General features: G+C 36.1%; 1 protein-coding gene and 1 long non-coding RNA gene across 10 annotated transcripts in view; one reads left to right on the plus strand and one right to left on the minus strand.

Annotated features, from left to right (window-relative positions):
• Window positions 1-17,473, minus strand: part of KCNH7 (potassium voltage-gated channel subfamily H member 7) — a 638,553-nt gene that overhangs the window by 422,806 nt on the left and 198,274 nt on the right. The window lies entirely within an intron of this gene.
• The window catches only part of LOC106984850 (uncharacterized), a 68,724-nt gene that overhangs the window by 13,518 nt on the left and 37,733 nt on the right, over window positions 1-17,473 (plus strand). For all 5 annotated transcript variants that reach the window (XR_008295387.1, XR_008295384.1, XR_008295385.1 and 2 more), the window contains exon 3: window positions 2,977-3,077. This is a non-coding gene — a long non-coding RNA (uncharacterized LOC106984850). The remainder of the gene's footprint in view (window positions 1-2,976; window positions 3,078-17,473) is intronic.

Consider the following 17,473-nt stretch of genomic DNA (forward strand, 5'->3'; position numbering starts at 1 on the left):
AATTTACAATTTGCTGTTTTATTTTGCTGACTAAATTTATAGGAAAATATTTTTTTCAAAGCCATAATATGAATTTTAACACTAACAAAAGTGATAGCTTTTAATAAAGGCTTAAACAACTGTTTTATACACATACACATTTTTTTTCTCTAAAAAGCACTGAGTGTAAGAACTGAATTGTTATATGTATGTTTCTTGCTATAATAACTTCTGAAGTTACTCATACTGTTTTCCACTTCTTTTTTTTAACTTTTTTTAAAAATTTATTTTTGAGAGACAGAGAGGAGGAGCAGAGAGAGAGGGAGACACAGAATCTAAAACAGGCTCCAGGCTCTGAGCTGTCAGCACAGAGACCAACACCGGGCTCGAGCCCACGAACTGCAAGATCATGACCTGAGCTGAAGTCAGACACTTAACCAACTGAGCTTCCCAGGCGCCCCTGTTTTCTACTTCTTAATCCAAAAGTCATTTTTACCTTCCTTTTACTAATCATTAACCCATTCCAATCCTTACTAACCTACAGCATCCAAACTGTTTTGGGTTCATGTGCCACCTGGTGGTAGAATACTGTCTGAACCAACCATGTTCCTCCAAGGTCTCCATTTGCAGAGAAATTCTACGTAACCGAGTGTCACTGTTGCCTTCTTTGCTTCTTTCTATATCTTAATTGCACCATAATCTCCTACTCAATGTACTCCTATAACCCTTTGAACCCTCTTCCTCTTTCTGTCTCAATTGCCTCCATTTCCTCAAGGTGTATGTCTGTTTTCTCCTTCCCTCTGTTGCAGTTGAGCATTTAAACAAGCTTCCGGGGGCACCTGGGTGGCTCAGTTGGTTAAGCGTCCTACTTCAGCTCAGGTCACGGTCTTATGGTTCATAAGTCTGAGCTCCACATCAAGCTGTCTGCTGTCCACAAAGCCTACTTCAGATCCTCTGTCTCCTTCTCTCTGCCCCTCCCCCCTAAAAAATAAAATAAACATTTAAAAACACACACACACACAAAACCCTTCTGGTGTATGGTTGATTAGCATATCAAGAGTGCTGGTGCAGGGCACCTGAGTAGCTCAGTTAGTTAAGCATCCTACCTCAGCTCAGGTCATGATCTCATGGTTGGTGAGTTTGAGCCCTGAGTCAGACTCTGTGCTGACAGCTCAGAGCCTGAAGCTTGCTTCGGATTCTGTGTCTCCCTCTCTCTCTGCCCCTCCCCTGCTTGCTCACTCACTCTCTCTTTCTCTCTCTCTCAGAAATAAATAAACATTAAAAAAATTTTTTTTTTAATTTAAAGAGTGCTGTGTTATTAATATATCCAAGGAGATGGAAAACATGAAGTCAAACTATGTGCTTATAAATTCATTCTGATAACAAACAACAAAAAAGTCTCTCTCTTCATTCCGTTTGCAGAAAAGTAATTCTTTTCCTTAGAGATAATAACAGTTAATAGAATTTCACATATACATAGAAATATTATTTTCCTCCACAAAAATCATAACTCATTATTCAGACCTTCCTAGGCCTTGTTCACTCCCACAATAAATATTTTAGTGATGTTTTCACACAAGTACACAAAGAACTGCCACATCCTTTTTAAGTGTTGCACAGTATTTCACTGTGTGGTTGTGCCTCACGTATGTGACAAGTTCTCCAATGAAGGATTTTTAGTTGTTTGTTTTTTTTTTCCCTATCTTTGGCTACTACAAAAAGTGATGCATTTTGCCAGTCTAGGTAGTTGTAAAATGAACACTTTGAAATCGTCACTGAGTCCTAAGGGTAAGGGCAGAAAATATTAAAATTTTGAGATAAAATGAAGATGAAAAGCCAGTACCCTAAACACAACTTTCAGACTCTGCAAAATCATTCTTATCTATACCCTTATCCTAACTGCATTAACTTTTCTCAAGCATAAACAAGTGTGGCCTCTATTTCTAACCTTATGTCTTTGTAAAAGGCTTTGCAGTGCAGTTCTAAACAATTGACTTAGAACTTTTGGGAGAATATGTATTTGTAAAGATAAGATTTCCTGCAGAAGACATTATTTGAACTAGTCATTAGACTAAAAATCTTATAAATTCACAATTTGAAAAGGGTACTGCTTCAAATGAATATGGTTTTCTTCCTTTTCAGAAGTAGCTATTAGAACAGGTATCAGTCATGAATAAGGACTATAATAAACTGGTACAATGATGTTATATATTCTATTACCATCGTTGTTTAATTCATTTAAGAGATAAGTCAATAGAAATTATGCCATATGCTTAAACATACAGACACATACATTTACACTCTTAATCTGTATATTATAGACTCAGAATTTTATGGCTGCAAAGGAGGTTAAAGATACACCAGTTTTTTTTAATTGTCTTTTAATGTTTATTTATTTTTGAGAGAGAGACAGAGTGTAGTGGGGGAGGGGCAGACAGAGAGGGAGACACAGAATCTAAAGCAGGCTCCAGGCTCCGTCTGAGCTGTCAGCATGGAGCCCGACACGGGGCTCGAACTCACGAACTGCGAGATCATGACCTGAGCCAAAGCTGGACACCTGACCAACTGAGCCGCCCAGGTGCTCACCCAAGATATGCTAGTTTAATATTCTCATTTTACACCTGAAGAAACAGAGAATGAGAGTGATGAAGTATTATAGACAAGGCATATATCCACGTTTATCAATAGTAATATTAATAATAGCATGGATTCAATGTGTGCTTATGTCTTTGGCATTGTTAAATGTTTTATGTGTATTTACCCATCTGGTCCCCATAAAGATAGACTCTATTATTGTCTATTATTATTTAAACAGGTGAGGCTTAGGGAAATAAAAAGAAATCACAATTTGAAGCTGCTTTAAGTTGTAAGACAAGAGACTGAATTTGGGTTGCTTATTAATCCTAATTTACATATTTATTAAGTCCCTCTGTTTATTAATTAAATCCACATGTTTATGAACAATCAACATTATTTATGCACACTCTCCTGACCTAGGCAAATGGAAACAATTAAATGTGGCAGGAGAGAATGAAGAAGATAAAATTTGGATTGAAGGTGGAAAAAATAAAAGCAGTGGAAGGGAAGAGATCACTGAGGTAACAAGTAAAGACGTTTTAGCATTTAACATACATAATTTTCTGCCAAAAACATGTTTTGAGCACGAGGTCCTTAAAGATTAATGATTACACAGTCAAATGTAAGAAATCAACAGATAAATCTAGACAGTTGGTTTTGAACTGTTTTTCCTCTAAGTCTCCAAGCCCAAGCTTTTAAAATTTCAGGGGGATCCGTTAGAAAAGTGACTAACTTAAGGCTTTGGGAGGAAAGCAAATTTCTTATCATGACCGAGAAAATTTTCATTTGTGAGTGGCTGTTTCAAAACCCTGCAAAGGTGGAAATTTAGATAGCTAGGTAAATTCCACAAATATTCCTAAATGTTGCAAGTCTCATCTCACTGAGATGAAAGTCAGAATGAAAAACTGGAATTTTGATTTTTCTAGCATTAATTTTGACATATGGCATCTAAAATTACTCTTTGCATTTGTAACGCAAAACCCCTGCACAATCCTTGTGAATGACCAAACAATTTTGTGACTGATTGTTTTATTGAATAGATTCAACAAATACTTGTGCGGTTACTACTGGCATATCTGTTCGTCATGTGCCAGGTACAGCAGTAAATAATATAGACAACTCTTTCTGTCCTCATGGAGCTTACTTTCTAGTGTGGGAGAAAAGATACCACACAAAATTGATATGGAACACATACAGTTTGTTAGATAGTGGAAAGGACAATGGGAAAAAATAAATCAAGAAAGATAAATAGGGAGTCAGGGGTACAGTTTTAAATAAAATAGTCCTGGTATTTAAAAAAAAAACAAAAAGAGGTGATAGGATGAGTCATGTGAATATTTTGGGGAAAAGCATTTTGGGAACAGCAAATGCACAGGCACTAAGGCAGGAGCACGTCAGATATTTTCAAGGAAACGTGAGGGGGCCAGCCAGGGTAGCTGTAGCTGAGGGAGGGGAAGAGAGAAGGCTGGAGGTAAGATCAGTAAAAACATGAGGAGTTCATCTTCAAAGCCTTTTAGGTCATTGTAAGGACGTTGGCTTTACCAATGAGGAAAAAACAAAGCCACTGGAGAGATTTAATGAAGAAAACATCCAAGAAATACATCCAGGCTGTAAGAACAACAACGATTCCAAGTGTTTCTGTTACATTATTCTGAGAAGAGAATAAAGTCAAATAGCTTCAGAAGGAGACTGAACAGCCTTCACCATGGCCAGCAATGGAATCAGCATCCATAATATGCGTTATGGAACATGTGATGGTTTATTTTTTTTAATTTTTTAAATGTTTATTTATTTTTTGAGGGAGAGAGAAAGCATGAACAGCAGAAGGGCAGAGAGAGAGGGAGACAGAATCCAAAGCAGGCTTGCTGTCAGCTGTGAGCAGAGAGCCCGACGCAGGGCTTAAACTCACGAACCACGAGTTCATGACCTCAGCCAAAGTCGGATGCTCAACCATCTATCTCAGCCACCCAGGTGCCCCAAACATGTGATGGTTCAAACTGTGTATCTGGTTAAGTTGGAAACTGTTTCCAAACTCCCCTTCCCTGTATGATTGCCAATCTGGTTGGCCAGAAGGGGAGCTTACGTGGGATTTTGGAAGGTGAAAGTAGAGCAGTCCAGGAGTCATTACTCAGTGAGGGTCACCGTCATCAGACGCTATGATTGACAAGTGCAGAGGTACCTGGCAGGTTACAGCCTGTCCTAACTCTCCTCCACTACATCTAGCATCTTCCTCGCTGTTGACCCTTTTAATCCAACAGTGGGCCACAACCAGGCACTTCGTTGTGGAAATACAGAGGTGGCAATTTATCAGAGGCAACATTTGCCTAAAGACTCACATGTAAGCTTCTTCTTGGCCGTCCAACTTGGTAGCAGGAAGTGTGTGCTTTTTCTGATTGATTGCTTCTCTGATGATCAAACTCTCATTTCTGACCTTCACTTCCATGGCTCCTCTCACAGTAATGTAAGGTCTAATTTCTTTGATCAATTCCTTATCCCTTAACACTCATAAGTGACCACTCATTAGTGGGCTTTCTTGATCCAGTCCATTTACAGAAAATTATCCATTTGCTTCAACATTTGATAAGCTTAGCATTTACTGGCAAATTTTGGAAAAGTGTAAAATAAACATGTATCCTGCACAGGATGTGTTGGCTTAGGCCAATGATGTTGTGAGATATTTTCAGGAAGGCTTTATTGTAGCAGACAGAATATTGATTTCATAGCCTGATCCAAAGTTTAAGAATAACATCTAATCCTAACTTCTGCCTCCGAATGGTGTCAATTTGGAAAATGAGAGCAGATGTTGACAGACATGTATTTGCCAGTCTGATGCCTCGGCAAACACTGTGAAGGGAAGGCAACGTAAGACTAGATTGAATAAATATCCTCTTTTAAATTTATTTTACCAATCCCTTTAGCTGTATCCCCCAAAGGTGACATCTCTAAGATGATGGATACAAAAAAGTGTTGTCATTAAAACTCGGCAAAGTTCTTACACCTTTTACTCACAGCCTTGAACATGAGATACCTACATTAAAGAGAATTTTTCGGCATGTTTCAGTTTGAAATGTAAATGAATGTCTGACTTATTCATCAGTAATTCCAGACTTCAGAGTTTCTTCTTTCTAAACGTACTGAGCGCATTCCAGTTGCAGCTCAAAGAGCTAATAACTACTATGTCTGAGTAAAACAAATGTTGATCTCCTTTGGGGAAAAAAAAAAACAAGTTTGAGAAATTGCCTTGATTTTTATTCAAGCAAAACTCCCATTTAGTCTGAATTTACATTGTTGCTACAATTTGGGATTTTGTGAAATGCGGACTGCTTGTAGAACAGCCGTGGAACTCTTCAGCAAATTAAAGATTTAAAAAAAGAGCCATCCCTCAATGCTACTAATACAAAGTTAACAAGAAGTTATTGAGCTACTATATATTACAGATTCTCTATTACATTGTTTTATCTAATCCTCTCGACCATTCTGTGGTCTGGTTTTACAGAATATGGAGGTTCTGAGAGATCGGTTTGCCCATATTCTTAGCATCAATGAGTGGCAGAGCCACTCTGTAGACGCTGGCCTATTAACTACAGATTAGCACTCCTTTCTTCAAGCTCTGTATGTTCGGTATGGAAATAACAATACTGACCCCAATATTTTATTTCTTTCTCATTATCATTATCAGGATATGTTCATTCTCCTATTGTCAATTATATAGCCACTGACTTGAGCACCGAATAATTAACTTTTAGTTGAGTGGCTTTGTGTTTAATTTTATTCAAATATTTCCATCAAGTAGTGGAAAATAGCTTAAGCCTGAGGACGCCAGAGCCACTCCTTGTCATACCTGGCAACATAAGGCAAATGACTCTCTGAGTTTCATTGTTCGCATCCACAAAAAGAGCAGGCGGATCACCTTACCCCAGGATTGTAGTGACAGCCAACTGTAGTCAGGTAGTCAATAAACACGAGATTCCCTTCCTTTCCTAAAAACTCCATAGGCGGCACTAGTTGTTCTGGATAATTTCAGTACATACTTCAGGGAAAAGGGTGTCTTTGGCAACGCTGCCCTGTATTACCAACAGCGATATTTCAGAAGCTTTGAATTGAGAATGGAGTTCAGTCTGGGCCAGTGGGATAGAATGTCTTTTAACTGCTGGTTAACCTCCACAGTATTATGACCAGCCGACAGAAGGAGGAGAGCAGGAGGAGGAAAGCTGGTGAGGTTGGTTTGGAGAGAGTCACAGTCTCCTAGACCTCTTCCAACTAGTGCTACCAATCTGCCAGGAACAGCTGACACGGGCCCAGTGAGAATAGGTTCCGTTATGCAAAGAGTCTGCACTACTTCCTCATTTTCTTTTATTTTTACAAATCCATCTAAAATACTGTCATCTATACATATATTTCACTTTTGAAAGAAAATATTTGCTTGTCATGAAAGAGCATAAATCAAGAAACACCAGTGTTTTTAAGTGCTATGAATCACATTTAGCCTGAAACAAATACCCCAGTTAGCAATATTTGCTCTTAAGATTGATGACCTTAAATATAACACTTTAATAAAACCCATACTCTTTTATTAACATCTTACCCTATCATTGTAGCTCCTGCTTCTATGGTCGTTTTTAGTATATTCCCTCCACGTCTTATTTTCTATCAAAAGTTTTTCAACAGTTCACTGCTTTATTGATTTGTGATCATAATTTGCTGTTGGCTAGTTATCCTGACTTTCTTCACTGGAGTTTTTGCAGTCATTTAAATGTGACTTTCTCAACATTCAAGTAAGGGAGTTAAAAAGGAAGCCTTTCTCCATTTGGATTTTCCATTTTTCTGGAGTGTTTGTTATGTAGGGGGAGCAGAAATGAGTGAGATTGTTGTTTTAGTTGTTGTTTTTGTTTATTAGTCATTGATTTGTTTGGTTCTTTTGGACCACTTTCTCAGGAAAGAGTCTGAGACCAGTGTTGCTTAGAATTTAGAACCCCCTGAATATGGGCATTAATTTGAGACTGCGCCACTTTAATTGAGCTATTGATTTTCCAATAATTTAATCAGCCCCTCTTTTTAATGGCTCTGAAAACCTCTACTAAAACTAGTAATATGAGCCAATATTCACAGAGTACCTACTATGTGCTAGGCACTATTCTATGAGCTTGATTATCACCTTTTCCTTACTACAACCTCAGAAAAAACAAAAACAAACAAAAACAAAAACAGAGATAAAGCTGTCACCCATCCAAGGGCACACAAGGATATAAAATCCAAAGTGGTCCTAGAGCCAGGATTTGGACCCTGGGAGTGTGGTTTCAGAACTCTCATGCTTCTATCAGGAACAAAGCAAGCTTAAAAACCCATGTGGTTTTTATAGATTGTTTCAGTAAATGTTGGTATATTGTTTTTGAAAGTTCTGTGAAAAAAGTATATTTATAATAAAGTATTTTTATATTACGTTTTCATTCTAAGTAAGAATTCCAAATATAAGCTACTGTTAACATCAGTGCACTTGAATTTATCAACACGAAGTACCTTAATTTTGAGAATTATCCAGATGTTCAACTTTTTAATCTGAATGATGAAAATAAATTACTTGTTTTTCATCTCAAAATTTGCAGGCATATTTTCAGAAATTAAAAAAAGTAGTCTTTATTCTGGATGGAAATTTTATGGTAAAATAAAGAAATAAAGCTAGATGGATGAATAGCTAACTGGCTAGCAGAGAGAGAAACAGAAAGAAAGGAAGGGAAGGGAAGGAAAAAGAAAAAGAAAAGGAAAGGAAAGAAGAAAAGAGAAAAGAAAAGAAGAGAAAAGAAAAAAGAAAAGAGAAAAGAAAAGAAAAATAAAAAAGAAAAGGAAAAGAAAAAGAAAAGAAAAGAAAAAAGAAAGGAGGAAGAGAGGGAGGGAGTAAAAAAGAGAAGGAAAGAAGGAGAAGGAAGGAAGGAAGGAAGGAAGGAAGGAAGGAAGGAAGGAAGGAAGGAAGGAAGGAAGGAAGAAAAAGAAAAGATGGGGAAAGGAGAAGGAAGGATTTGGCTGCTTATCTGTCAGGGGCTAACTCAGACATATCATATCATATCACATACCTGATGTCTGACATATGTGCATGTAAAATCACTCCATGTTCTTTGCCTATAAGCAACAAGTACAATGCAGACAGAATCACTTTTTTCTCCCCTCTTCTAACACAACTCCACTCCTTGCTGGTCTAGAAAGACTGGGAAGAGGGACACCTGGGTGGCTCATCTGGTTAAGCATTCAACTCTTGATCTCGGTTCAGATCACGATCTTGGGGTTTGTGAGATAGAGTCCCACATCAGTTGGGCTCTGTGCTGACATCACAGAGCCTGCTTGGGATTCTCTCTCTCCCTCTCTCTCTGCCCCTTGTCCTCTCGCATTTGCTCTCTTGCTCTCTCAAATAAATACAAATAAAAAGAAAAAAGAAGAAGATTGTAAGAAACACAGGAGAAAATGTTACAGCTGTGGCACTCATACGTTAATTGCCAGCATGATCTCCACAAGTATGTAACCACTGTCCTTATAATGTTTTCTCTCTCTTTTTCTCTCTCATACTCTGAAGTCTACTTCCATTGCCCATATGAAAAAAGAGTCTCAGGGAAGTTTTTGCTTGAATGAATTGCCTAAAGTTGCTGTACTAATTAGACTTACCAAACCAATTTTTATTGTATCATTTATGTGTTCCTATTATTAGTACATGATAATGCCTTTCAAAAAGCCTAACTTCAAACTACAGTATGACTTAAGTCTTAGAAGAATTTGACACAGAAAAATGGCCTTATTAATATGTATAGAAACACATTAATTTTATTTCTTGATATCCTGTGGTTTTAATAGTTTTAAAGGTTTTAATTCATAACCTTGAGTAAAATACATATCAGAGCTAGTGAAATTACATTCTGTATTTTTTCTTCTTAAGTTATTCATTGCGCTTTCAGCTATGTTGCCCAGTCAGTAATTAAGAACATGGTTTAGTTTTTAATATCACTTAAATGAATAAGTAACCACAAAATCTATATACTTGGACAGTTAACTCATTTCATAGATAAAAAAGGACTTATTAATTAGCTTCAAATTAAGGTTTGCCTTGCATATTATCAATAATTTAATATTATATGATCAGTAATTAGATAATACAATTACTTTCTATTAAAATCTTTTTTATCATTACAAAATTTAGTGGATAGATTGGAATGAAATTGTTTAAAACTTTACACTTTCAGGAGAGTTTGGTCACCAAGGAGGAGAGAGAAAAGAAGGAAGGAGCAACAACAGTTACAAGGAATCTAGACCACACCAGTGTGTTTCACATTTCTTATTTTGGTTCCAGGGGCACTTTTTTTTTTTTTCCAAAGGAATATCCCACTCAGATGGTTAAAGTAAGGTGAGATCAGTCCTGAGGGCATCATCCCATCATTGGCTCATAGCAATTCTTGAGTCCTATCATCAGGACCCAAAATTTGTATTCACTGCTATGTCTGAAAATATACCATTCCAAATCTAGCACATGAGAAGAATGTCAGAGAAGCTGCACATTCAGATTGTGACACTGAAGGTTCCTCGGGTCACACTGAGATGCATTTGAAACCTCCATAGAACAGAGACCATCTCTCGTCACTTAATCTTGAGATGTGCCCAGAGTAGGAGTTTATGTCTGTGGGATTCATCAACAATTTAAGATAATAATTGTGAACTCCTTGCTCTGACTAGTTCCATTTCTATGGTGAAAGAGGAGAGCATCCTGTGTCCTACTTATGAACACATCTAAGACACAGGGTCATGCACATCAGGACATGTGAAATTCTATAATAAGTTAGCTTTTTAAAACGTTGTTTTTACATACCATGAATGACAAAAAAAAAAAAAAAGAGGTCGGATACCAGAATCAAAGAAGGTAGGGTCTGAATCTCATATCTACCGCTGATCAGTGTCACAACACTGGGTAAGTTATTCAATCTTTCTAAATCTTAGTGATCGTATCTGTAAAATGGGTATAATAATCTGAACTTCAAAGCATTCTTGAGAGGACTGAATGTGTTAATGTACATAAGGTGCCAAGACAAAGCCTGGCACATAAAAAGCAGCAAGCCAACACTGTTTGACAAGGAGACCTTCCCATTGATATTGAGTGAACCAGAAGTCAACTGGGATTATGATAGTTTGTCCAGAGAGATACTCTGCCATCTATCTCAGGTGAGCTTAGTGGGCTCAAGCACCTACATAATGATAGCAGATTTAGAGGTTTTCTCCTCATGTCATCCAGGTAACATAGCTGACCTAAGGTCACAGATTCTTGTCTTAGATAATGTAAGACACATGATAGAAAAACAATTAAATAAATAAATAATAAAATACAATATGTGATAGCATTTCCCATCTTTTCTTATCAGAAAAATATTTCTGAGGACAGGTACTACCTGTGGTTCCTTAGCAGTAGCAGTTTTGTATAGCGTATTCTATCTTATGTTTACCATGGCACACATGTGAACATCTAACAAGCCATGGTTCCTATGCATTAGCAACTGCAGGGTATCGAAGAGATAAGGTAAGAGAGCTGTAGCTTTGATAAAATAAACTGTGTTTGTGTTTGTTTCATACTCATCACTCAGGACTTTTTAAAAAACTTGTTTTTATTTAATCATGTTTTATTTTTAATTTTTTTAAAAATCTCTTTGCATGTGAAGTTGCAGCAGGAGATAGGAGATGAGAAAATATCTTCTCCTCTGATCTGGCTTAATCTCCTATCAATTATATAGGTAGCCTTCCACACGTAAAGCTCTGAGATATGTGCCACAAGGAGACATAGATATTTAGCACGCACACTCACCCAGTTGGATTACAATCTAGTTGAAGGATGGTGGGGCTATATGGCAAGTACATAATTATAAAGCATAATATAAATTCTCATCTGTTGGAAACACAGAAGTTTGATACACCTTAATCTCTCACAACCAATGACCACCAATAACTGTAATCTTTTGCTATGAACTTGGATTTAGTCTCATAAATTCCCAACACGATGGTCTGTTAAACCAACATTTGATCAGAGTCAATTGTCTGTTTAGTGTTCTTACATTATGATGTTGGTGATTCTCGCTGGAAAAACACATGAGTTACCTAAAGAGAAATGACCCCTTCATTAGTAGTTATTAGGATATCAACACATTTGATTTGAACAAAGATGTCTAACATTACTCAGCAGAAAACAAGAGCTGTCATAGGGATGGGGAATTAATGTATCTTCAGGGGCCAAGTGATTATTATAAATGAGTGTAATGGGCTGGAAGGAAAACAAGACTGACTGATCTGGGGCTACAGCAGATCAGACACAGGGGCATTCAGACAAAATACTATCAAGAACAAAATGAAAGCAAATCGAAGGAATATTTGGACTATTTTTAGCCTATGGGCCAGAGTTGCAAACCCCTGGTCTGCAACATAAATGTCAATGGTATGGGAATGTGTTGTCAATGTGATCTTTAAAATGATAGCACAGTGGGCAGCACTGACCGACAGGTGTCTGTGAGCACCAGAGGCAAGTTCACCATTTTGCTTAAAGCAGGGCCTGAGGCGCCTGGGTGGTTCAGTTGGTTAAGCATCTGATTTCAGCTCAGGTCATGATCTCAGGGTCCAGTCCGTGAGTTGGAGCCCCACGTCAGGCTCTGTGCTGACATCTCAGAGCCTGGAGCCTGCTTCTGATTCTGTGTCTCCCTCTCTCTCTGCTCCTCCCCCACTTGCCCTCTGTCTCTCTCTGTCTCTCAAAAATGAATAAAGATAAAAGCAGGGCCTGACTGCACTAAGGCTCTTGACTAGACAGGCGGGCCAAATTACATCTCTGGAAATTCAGCAAGGGTTAGAGAGAGATATTATGGGTTTATGCAAATCAATCAGATGTCTGGAAATTTGAATTGTTGCATTAGCTGTTTGTAGTGGCCCATTTCTAAATTAAAAAGGAGACTTATTTGGATCTTTTTTCCGACTTGACTGATTAAAGAAAAGTGTGATAATGACAAGAATAATACTTATTATAATATGAATTCGGCACTCCTTAAAGAAATACAAGTTTATCTGCTTTCAGTAAATGAAAAACAAAGGTAAGAAGCTTTGTCCCTTGTGCCCTATATATACACTATATATAGATATAGATAAAGTTTACAGCACTTTCCTATTTTATATAATACAAACTTCTTTTCTAGAAACAAAGTAATTTCACAACAAAATAAAAATGGTTGATCCTAAGGCTTTTACAAATTTACGTTATTTTTTCTTGTGAATTTGTTCTCCCAGAGAATTTTTTTCTTTTTTTTTTTTCTCTTTTTTTTTCTCCCAGAGAATTTCTGAAGGAAGTACTCTGGAGCTAACACTTTTGGAAAGAATTTCAAACAAGATAATTTTTGACAAAGCTTTCATTTGCATTATAATCAGAATAAATATAGTCAGATTCTTAAAGAGACACACACGAATTTTAGAAAAATATACATAGATATTTCAAAGTCTTCCTTGTGTATTCTATTTATTATATGATATAATCTTGAACAACTTTCTAGGATTCATTTTCTATGAATGCTTTGTTTCCCTAGTAGGGGAATATAATGACAGATCAAATCTGAATACACAATAGTTGAAATATTGGCTCAAACCAAAATAATCAGCAACATATATTGAACCCTCTTATGTCTCTCTTTGATGCTGTCACTTTCTAAAAAAATAAGCAGTATGAATAAATCTTCCATGCAATTAAAAAATATATATATATTATCTTAAAATCATTTTTAAGATTCAAAAATAGAAGAGGGTCCCACAGAATGTACTAATGAGAAAGGTAAAACAATCTTTACACTATCTTATTTTTCCTTATTAAGTGCTTAAAATGTACCAGGCACTACACTGTAAATGAAAAGTGGTCCCCACCCATAGGAGCTCACAATAATGGAGATGGAAATATAAACAATAATTATAATGTTGCTGTGAGAGATGAGACACCCTGTTATATATATATGTGTATATGTATATATATGTATATATATATATACATATATATATATTTCATTGTAGTAAGAACATTTAATATGAGAGATATCCTCAAAAATAATTAAGCTTACAATACAGTACTATTACCTATGGGCCCGATATTGTACAGTAGATCTCTAGAACTTATACATCTTGCACAACTGAAACATTATACTTGTTCATTTTTCCGTTCCCCACTCACAACCTCAGGCCCTGGCAATCACAATTCTACTCTCTGTTTCTATGAGTGTGACTAATGTGGATATTTCATATAAGTAGAATCATGGAGCATTTGTCCTTCTGTGACCGGCTTATTTCCCTTAGCATAATTTCCTCAAAGTTAGTTCATGTTGGCACATATTGTAGGATTTCCTTCTTCTTCTTTTTTTTTTTTTTAAGTTTCTCTTTATTTTGAGATAGAGTGTGCACGTGAGTGGGGGAGGGACCGAGAGAGGAGAGAGAATCCCAAGCAGGCTCTGTGCTGTCAGCACAGAGGCGGATGCAGGGCTCCATCTCATAAACTGAACCATGAGATCATGACCTGAACCCAAATCAAGAGTCAGACGCTTAACAAACTGCGCCACCCAGGCGCCCCGGGATTTCCTTCTTTTAAAGGTTGAATAATATTCCATTTAATCTATATACTACATTTTCTCAACCCATCCAGCTACTAGTGAATATTTAGGTTTTTCCACATCTTGGTGATTGAATAATGCTACAATGAACGTGGGAATACAAATATCTCTCTGAGATCCTGATTTCAATTCTTTTGGATAAATATCCAGAAGTGGAATTGCTGAATCATAGGTAGTTCTATTTTCAGTTTTTTGAGGAACTTCCATACTGTTTTCCATAGTGGCTATACCAATTTATATTCCCACCAACAGTGCACGATGGTTACAACTTATTCACGTCTCTACCAACTGTTATCTTTTGGGTTTTTGATACTGGCCAATATTTTTGGTTTGCTTTTCTTATTAAAAAAAAAAAAAAGTCTCGTTCCCAATGAATGACAGAGGATTTCTGTATCTCAAATTCCAGACATATAAAAGAATTTTCAACGGTCTCTTATTTAGCAAAAGTACAACTGAAAGAAATGAGAATAATAGACTTTTTGAAAGACATTCTTGCTGGAAATTCTCAGTTTTGTCTTTGAAATAAAACAAAGAGTTGATTTTTAATGCTTGTTGGTGATTTTCATTGATGAACCCTTATAAAAATTGAGCTCTCTCAGGAGGTTTGTTGTTGGGTTGTATTTGAGCAGAGTTAGTTATATATCTATCACCAAAGACCCTCTGGTTGAAGACTCATTGAAGAAATGTCTTTTATTTTTTCAGTAGCAAGGACAGCTTTGCTTCCCCAGAGAAACAGATGTTTTCTCCTTTTTAACTGGCCCTTTCCACATTTTCCTTAAGCTGTCAAGAAATTCAGTGCCAAATTCAATGCTCAAATATAGTAATTGTGGGGTCTGAATGCTGTATATATTGTGTATTTTTTCCTCCATAAATATTCCCTTTAACTTTTGAAAAAAAGTAACATTCTTTTTTAATTTCAGGAAAAATATTTTATTATTGTATTGCATATATATTCTCTGTTAAATGACATGAAGCATAAGGAATAATCAATGGATTAATATTTTTTAAAGATTAGGTAAACACTGATATTATCAATCATTATAACCTAGCTCTTAAATTTTTAGAAGACTGTTTTGTATATGTAAGTAGTCTTTCCTATTTTATCAGATAGTTGTATTCAAAACAAATCTTGTATTCATAAACTTAAAATTAATCTAAAATCAGATATAAGTATACAAATGCTCAATCCCTCCTTTCTTTCCACCCCTAGAATACTTAAACATTTTGAGATTGAAAGGATGCTAAAGGCCAAATTTCAGCCAATTTGTGAATCATAGTAAAACACAGGTGCAAGTGAAACAAACTGCTGTCACACAAGGGAACATTTTCATTTTTGGTCAAACAATTTGCATGCCTGGTTTTCATTTCAAAGCCTTAGAAAATCCAAGGATCATCAATTATACATTTGTCTTTTCTGTATTTCTGTACTACCTGTGTTTATCTAAGTGTAAGAGAGTAGCTTTGTATTATATATAAAATACTTCATTTCACATATATATACACATAAATATCTATATATCTGTGTGTACACATACACTGTGAATAGCTTCAGAATGGAAAGAACCAACTCAAAAGCTTCAAATATAAGAAACAGAAATACACATATTTTATCTTTTACCAGAGCAGTAGAGCTCTTATCAACACAACATCACAACAAAGCGGCAGGAGCCTGGGGGTATCTAAAAGAAGGAAAAAGGAAGGCTGGTGAAAAAAAAATCGCCCAGTTTAGAAAGGTGAGCTGCCCAGGTGCAGCATTGTAGACAAGGAAAGTAAACAGCCTTCCAAGGGCTTTTGCCAGACCAATTTAAGGCAAGTCATATTCAGCATTAGTATTTTTAGTTTGTATTGTATATGCTATTACCGATGTCAATTAGTTTGTAATTTCACCCATCATGTCCAATTTAAATTTTTTTAACATGTATTTATTTTTGAGAGACAGAGCATGAGTGGGGGAGGGGCAGAGAGAGAGGGAGACACAGAATCCAAAGCAGGCTCCAGGCTCTGAGATGTTAGCACAGAGCCCAATGCAGGGCTCAAGCCCATGAACCATGAGATCATGAACTGAGCTGAAGTCAGATGCTTAACCGACTGAGCCACTCAGGCGTCCTGCATCATGTCCAACTTAAAAACCTTGATTAGAGCAGTTTAATTCCAGGATGCCTCAAGTCCTAATTCCAAATATTCCATCAAGTGCTCTTTGAAGCATTCAAGCCCACCTGTCATGGTAAAAAATATTATGTCTTTATTATCCACTCATAATGGAATAGGGTATTATTGGGTCAAATTACTACATTTTAAGAAGGCATTAGTCATGCACACGAACAAGAATAGCACTTGTTAATACCAACAACCACCAGCACAACAAGCTGCAATAGCTTTTTTTATTCCTGTACTTTAGATTATAAAATATAATAATCATCAATGTTGATACGGGTGTTGCATGCCAAAGTGCTAGGACTTTGATTCCTTCAGATGTTTAATGCTTTTTGAAGAACTCCTAGCTTTAGAGTATTACCAGTTACCCTGTGTTCTTGTATACTTGTCCTGTTTTTTAAAAAATTATATCTTGGGTGTCGGGGGGTTAGTATTTGGAAAGGCATTTTTTAAGGCGATAGTAATTAATAGATTTTTCTTGCTGGCTTGTCTCTGCCGGTAAGAAAAGAAAAATGTACTCAAATAGTACATGCATATATTGACTTTTTATTTCACATTTTAATATAAAATTCATGTTTTATTTCTTTTAAATCTATATTTAGTTTTATGCAAGGATATAGTCAAGGATTTTTCATTTTTAAAGGAAGGAAAAATTCATTTTGATGTATTTTGAACTAACCTGAAAGGAGTAAATATGTTTACAAAACAAATGCATGGTATTTTACAGACTTAAAACCATTCCTCAAATTAAATGAATAATGAAAGAGAAATTTATTATGAGAATTTAAAATACAAAAAGACAAGCTTTCCTTTCTTAAATATTTAAAGTTAAATATTGAGGGTGCTAAAATTAATAGCAAAGATAACAATTCAGAACAAAGGAACTGTCTTTTTCTTTTTAATTTCCACAAGCAAACTCTGAAATAAAAAAATTAGTAAGATTCTGAAGTAATTTCTTAAAGCACCCTTTTTCTTCCTGCGAAGAATGTCATATTCAAAATAATTTAGCACCATAAAAGTTACATAATCATTCTGACATTCTTAAAAGGCAACACAATCATTTTTCATCAAAATGGATGAAGCATAGTGAGATGCCTTAAAACTCACATATTATCCCA

Source organism: Acinonyx jubatus, chromosome C1, assembly GCF_027475565.1.
Source record: "Acinonyx jubatus isolate Ajub_Pintada_27869175 chromosome C1, VMU_Ajub_asm_v1.0, whole genome shotgun sequence".
NCBI lineage: Eukaryota > Metazoa > Chordata > Mammalia > Carnivora > Felidae > Acinonyx > Acinonyx jubatus.